We start from the raw sequence: 5,844 nt of genomic DNA, 5'->3' as shown, positions 1-5,844 counted from the left end.
CTTTCCTTTAGCAGAGCTGGTGGGGTACAGGTCCCAGCTGGGGGGCTGTGAGGGATCGGTGCCCCTGGGCAGTGCACAGGAAATGGGGCATGTATGTGTTGGTAATTTAAGATTCACAAGTGAGTGACTAAGACATCCTGTTCAAAAACACACTGGTGAAACTGAGAAGCTTGGGCATGTGGGATAGAGGACCCCACAGGGGCAGGGGTGTGGAGCTATGCGCTGGGCTGGTGAACCCCCTAGTCTATACTTGAGAAGAGTATCTGGCTTTTTTGTCTGTTTTCTTGCTCTGAACCTGGGGCCCTGGAGAGCTCTGAGCACCCTCCAGACAGAGCTGAAGAACGGTGCAGCAGGAAGACGTGGCTGCATCTACAGAAGAGGCCTGGCTTGCTAACTGCCTTCAATGTGGAGCCAGGAACTGGAGTTCCCAATCTGGGCCCTGCTGCCGCAGCCGCATTTCACTCGGGAGAGTACAAGGGACCCAGGTCAACACCTAAGCCAACAAGGGACAGTCTCAGCCCCACCCCCCAGCTTTGACAGGTTGGTGCCCCCCAGAACCCCACAATGGCTTCACCTCATCAGGTCTCGGCTCTGTCGTCTGTGAAATGGGACTGGCGGTAAATGTCCTGAGTCCCCCTCTAGCGGAAAGTGCTTTCCGCCCCTCCCCCCAGCCCCTCCTCATCGCAGCCTCAGTTTTCATGCAGCTGTGTGAAATGCCCCCGGCTGACCGTCTGAAATCCTTCCCCGGGACCTCGGGCAGAGGGAGAGTTGCCAAAAGCTTGGAGGTCCACCACCCCCACAAAGAATGAAAACAGATGTTTGGAAAGAAAGAGGGAGAGTAATTAAAGCTAATTCTGGAAATAACACGTTATAAACCTAACTACCCTAAGAGGAGAAAAATCCAGGCTCCCTTGCTTGGTGGGTGAGAAAATCATTCTCGTTTGGAAGTCCGGCTTCCCTAGAGAGGTGTGGTGGGGGTGCTAGCGAGGTTCAGAGGGCAGAGCAGTCAAGAGGTTGTCCCTGAAGCCACAGTGGGATCACAGACTGTTGGAAGAACTGGAGACCAGCGTGGAATAATATTTATGAAACAAGCTGGGCAAACCCCAGGATGGCGGCTTCATTCTTCCTAGACCAGGCCACTGAGAATTCCCTATTCCCCAAATATAAGGGAAGACAGCTGGTTTTCCTTTGCCATCAATGACTTAAAAACCCATTGAATATGACTTGCTGGAGCACACTGAGCACTGGCAATCAGTCCATCAAGGTTTTACTGCTGCCGAGGATCCAGCAGATATTTTAGGAATAGGAGAATTTTAGTAACTACCTAGTGGAACCTTTGAACATGTAAGAAGATATGGACAGTCACAGGACCATGGGCGGAGCAGCTGTGCTGGGCTGCAGCACACATATCCCGCAAAGGAGGTCCTAGGACTTCTTGGGAAAAACCCTGGGCCTCGGTAAAGTCCTGCTTGAAAATCACTTGTATAGACCCACGACTCATAGGGGGGTCTATTCATGCCTCTTTTTCAAAAAGCACTTACTGAACACCAACAATATGCCATGTTTGGGGCCTGAAAGAAAAAATAGAAATGGACAGTCAGCCATCCTTATTGATTCTCCTTTAAGGGCGTTTGCATACTTGAAGGTTGCTTCCGATTTTGGTGGCTCCACGTGGGAAGGAGCAGGTGTTTGCAACACCCACCTTCCTTTGAGGAATCTGGCTGATTTTTTCTTAGCTGCTGCCTTCAGAGGAATGATGAATCTCAACCTTCTCTTTCATCCATTCTCACAGAAGTCTCCTTCATCCCCACTGCCATCCTATTTCTAATTGTGGGACGATCTGGGTGTTTCCTTGCCTGTTCATAACCGCTGGCCTCGTTGGAAACTGAATTGACAGTCACTTTTCAAGGTGAGGAGGATGCTGGTGTGTGGCGGCAAGTTTGTCTTTCACCCCTTGTACGAAGCTGCTTCTGAGAATCTGGGAAACGGATTCTTTATTTTGAAAGTTGATTTCAAAGGTGAGTCACACGACTGGCTTTAGCCTCATAATGAGCCAGTCTGAAGGCTGTTTTTGAAGACACCTGAGTTCTCCACACTGCAAGCCTGGTGTGAGTTCTGGTCCTAGGCGGTTAGGTCCTCCGAGCCCCAGAGGGAAGGTCCAAGGGAAACAAGAATTGGGTGTTTTCAGTCCCTCTGCCAGGGGCTTGGCAGCTGCTTCCAGAAGAGTTGTAGACCATGCCGTGGACACATGGCCTTGAAGGAGACAAATGACCTATAACAGGGATATTCCTCCTGTAACAGGGATAGTGTAGGAGACCAAGGGCACAAGGTGGTCTGGGTCATTCCTGGCCTGTATTTGTCAGTCTTCCTTTCTGTTCTCACTCCCAAGTCAGGACTGCTTTTATCAGCTCCTAGGAGAATTGCTATAGTCCCCCCACTGCATTCCCTGTATCACTGCCCTCCCTTCCCTTCTTCCCACTGCCGCCAAAGCTATCTTGCAGCAACAAAAATCTCAGCAAGTCCATAAATTAAAAGTGATGCTTTTGTGGGGTGGACAAGAAAGAGAGGGAAAGAAAGAAAGAGAGAATCCCTTTATGCTGCAACATTGCCTATGGCATAAAGTTAAAATTTCTTAGCATGGTGTTCAGTGTCATTCGAAGTCTGACTCACTTCCCAAACCCCAACCACGTGGGATCTCTGCTGTCTACAGAACACACCCCCATGCTCAGTCTCCCCTGCTGTTCATTATGCCCTTCCTGCTTCCCTAATGAGCCCCTCCTCTTCCTTCTAGACTCAGCACAAATGTTTCTCCAAGCACTTAGTCAGTCATTCCTTTATCTGTGTTTCCACATACAGTGTACACACTTCTCCATTCTGGACATTCTTATTCTCGTTATTTCTTCCTATGCCCAACTCACCCTCCAGACAGGAGGGTCATAAGTCAAAGCCAGTGTTCTATGGTACTGCATTGCAGGATCTGGAATATGGAAGTTGTTCACCAAAGAATGTATTTGTCAAATAAATGAATAGTAATCTGGTGTGAAGCCAAAGGAGATGTAGTCAGGGAGTTCCATGTTTTAAAAAAAACAACACGCAACTATAGAATCAGGTTTGACCTTTACAGAGCTTTGCTTTCACAGCAGAATTTAGAGATTACTGGCTTCTCATGGACAAAGCACAAAAGGAGCCTATGAAATATGCACATGGTTGCATCAGTCCACTGGGTGCAGATCTGTGTGTATCTATGTGACCATATATGTGTGCATATGTGTGTATGCATGCGTGTGTATATGAATAGGGTATGTGTGTGCATGCATGCATGCGTGTGTGTATGAATAGGGTGTGCGTGTGTGCATGTGTGCCTTTTGCTGCCTGGGAATGTTTTCCTCAACACCACAAGAAATGAAGGCACTTGATTTCTTGTGGTGTCTTTTCCTTATTTTTGGTAGAGGAAGTTTCCATTGTCCTCTTTGCTTCACCTTATTTTTCCCATATGGAATGTTTCTCTAGACCTTTACAAACTGAATTATTGGCAGTGAACTTTTCCTGCCTCTTTTGAACTCATAGCTGGTAGAGGTAACAGCACATTTCTTTTTTTTTTAAGAATGAAATCTTGAACATGTTATAGGCCCTTCCTGTGGGGGCCCGGCCTGCGGCCGAGGATGAGCCCCACTCTAGCTGGACAATGCCCTAAAGATGGCGCCTGCTTCCTGCTCACCACCCTTTCCCCTCTTCCCTGTTGGGGATTGGCCCAGCAGACTTCCGTACCCGTGCACAGCTCGTGCTGCCCGCTTAGAGTGGCGCGTGACACCTATCCGCTTAAAGGTCACGCATGATACTGTCCCGGATTGGTTGGGTGACTGAATATAAGGGAGCCCGCCGGGAGGGAGAGGGGCTTCCCAACAACTGCTGTAACTGCCACGAGAGATTAGACAATAAAGCCTAGAGAAATTAGAGAAATATCAAGACCTTGGGCGTGTTGCTTCGGTCCCTGAAGGGTCGTGACAAGTGGTGCCGAAACCCGGGAATCGCTAAACCTCGTTGCGACCTGATCCGCTGACCCTGGCGCCTGCCGATGAAGTAGAGCTTGTAACTCTTTAGGAACGTCGCTGGACGCCGTTCGGTCGGCTGGCCAGACTGGGAGAGGGAACCGAGGAGGGTGAGTGGATCGGCGAGTAAACTGAAAGTATACGTGGCAGGGCAGACAGCAGGCAGTTGCGGTGGGTGTTTATGTGTAGTGTGTGTGTCCTGTTAGTGTTTGTGACATTGTTTATTATAATATATGGAATGAGGAAGCGCCAGTGAAGGTTCGCAGAGCAGTGACGAAATCAAAAGGTTCGCAGAGTGGTGACGAAATCAAAAGGTTCGCAGAGTGGCGACGAAATCAAAAGGTTCGCGGAATTAGTGACGTAGTCCATCTAAATCATAACTAGGATACCTGCTCCTTTAGAGAGAGGATGGGGACGGAGGCCTCTAGGGTTAGGGCCGAGGACAGAAGCGAAGCTGCTGAGAGGCCATCCAAGAGGGGGAGGAAGTATTAGAGGAAGTACGAGAAGAGAGTGCCTTCGCAAAGGCATCGGAAGGGGGATCTGAACAGGGACTACCATCTGATGAGGACATGGCAGTCAAAAAGGCCCGTGTGGGTACCTCAGTGGCCCCTCACCAAAGAAAAGAAGGAAGCAGAACACACCTATTTTTGTAATTAGGAAAAAGTATCAAAGACTGTTTCTTCTCCATCCCGCTTCACCCCAGAGACTGTCAAAGGTTTATTGCCACAGGGCATGGCTAATAGCCCCACCATGTGTATGTAAAGAAGGCCTTACAAACTGTCAGGAAACAGTTTCCCCTGATAATCATCTATCATTATATGGATGAAATTCTTTTGTGTCATGAGAGCAGCAGGGAGCTAGAGACAACCCTCAGGGTCAGGGTTTGGTGGAACGCACTCACCTCACCCTCAAGAATGCCTTATATAAACAAAAAGGGGGAATAGGAGAAGATTTTAGAACACTGGACAAAAATGGCCGCAGTGCAGCAGAGTGGCACGGCCAACAATCCAATCCAAAACACATGCCTAAAGTTTTGTGGAAGGATGTGTTGGAAGGAACATGGAAAGGCCCGGACCCAGTGATAATCTGGACCCGAGGCTCAGTTTGTGTTTTTCCACAGGACCAGCAGAACCCCGTTTGGGTGCCTGAACGTCTGATACGCAGAGTGGAAAACCCCGGAACGGAGGTACAAGATGATCGCACTGCTTCTGCTCCTGCCGTGGATCCTACAGCAGGCGACGGCGAGCCGAGCTGCAGCTGCAACCACTGCTGCGCTATCACCATTCCTACGGCAGAGACGCTGAATGGTCTGTCCCAGGCCGCTGCCTCGGCAATGACAGCGCAGAACGTCATCAATGGCCATTTTAAGAATGGGATGGCCTTGGTCAACCAACTCATGAACCTTCTTCAAGAACAATTGGACCTCTTGGGGGAGGTTTTGTCTGTGGGCTGCGTCCATTCTTATACAGGGGTGTATTACTGGTATTCCTTTTCATAATTATTCTAAAGCTGCCAACTTGTCCAGACAGTTAGGCAAGATGTTAACCACAAATTGGTCCAGTGAGCTTGATGAGCTCACCACTCAGCTACGGTTAGAAATTTTGAATGTTAGCTCCAAGAAGGTAGAGATGCTCTCCGTAGCTCAAATAGCTAAAGCTGTGTTAAACGCCACCAAAGCCTGGTCAGGTGTAGGTGTCATAGGAATATTGCTAATTGTGGGCCTCTCCTGCTTGGGAGGAAAGTCTTACAAAAACAGCAACGGGGAGAACGGAAGGTCCTGTTGCAGGCCATGGCA

General features: G+C 49.1%; 1 long non-coding RNA gene across 1 annotated transcript; it reads left to right on the top strand.

The window, feature by feature from the left end:
* Positions 1 to 409: 409 nt before the first annotated feature.
* On the top strand, positions 410 to 4,368 carry LOC140846810 (uncharacterized). Its single transcript, XR_012126246.1, has 3 exons — positions 410 to 540; positions 1,793 to 1,909; positions 3,998 to 4,368. It is a non-coding gene; the product is annotated as an uncharacterized lncRNA (long non-coding RNA).
* Positions 4,369 to 5,844: the final 1,476 nt, after the last annotated feature.

This window comes from Manis javanica, chromosome 16 (assembly GCF_040802235.1).
Source record: "Manis javanica isolate MJ-LG chromosome 16, MJ_LKY, whole genome shotgun sequence".
Lineage (NCBI taxonomy): Eukaryota > Metazoa > Chordata > Mammalia > Pholidota > Manidae > Manis > Manis javanica.
Note: the sequence above shows the minus strand (reverse complement) of the source record. Positions and strands in the feature narration are given on the sequence as shown.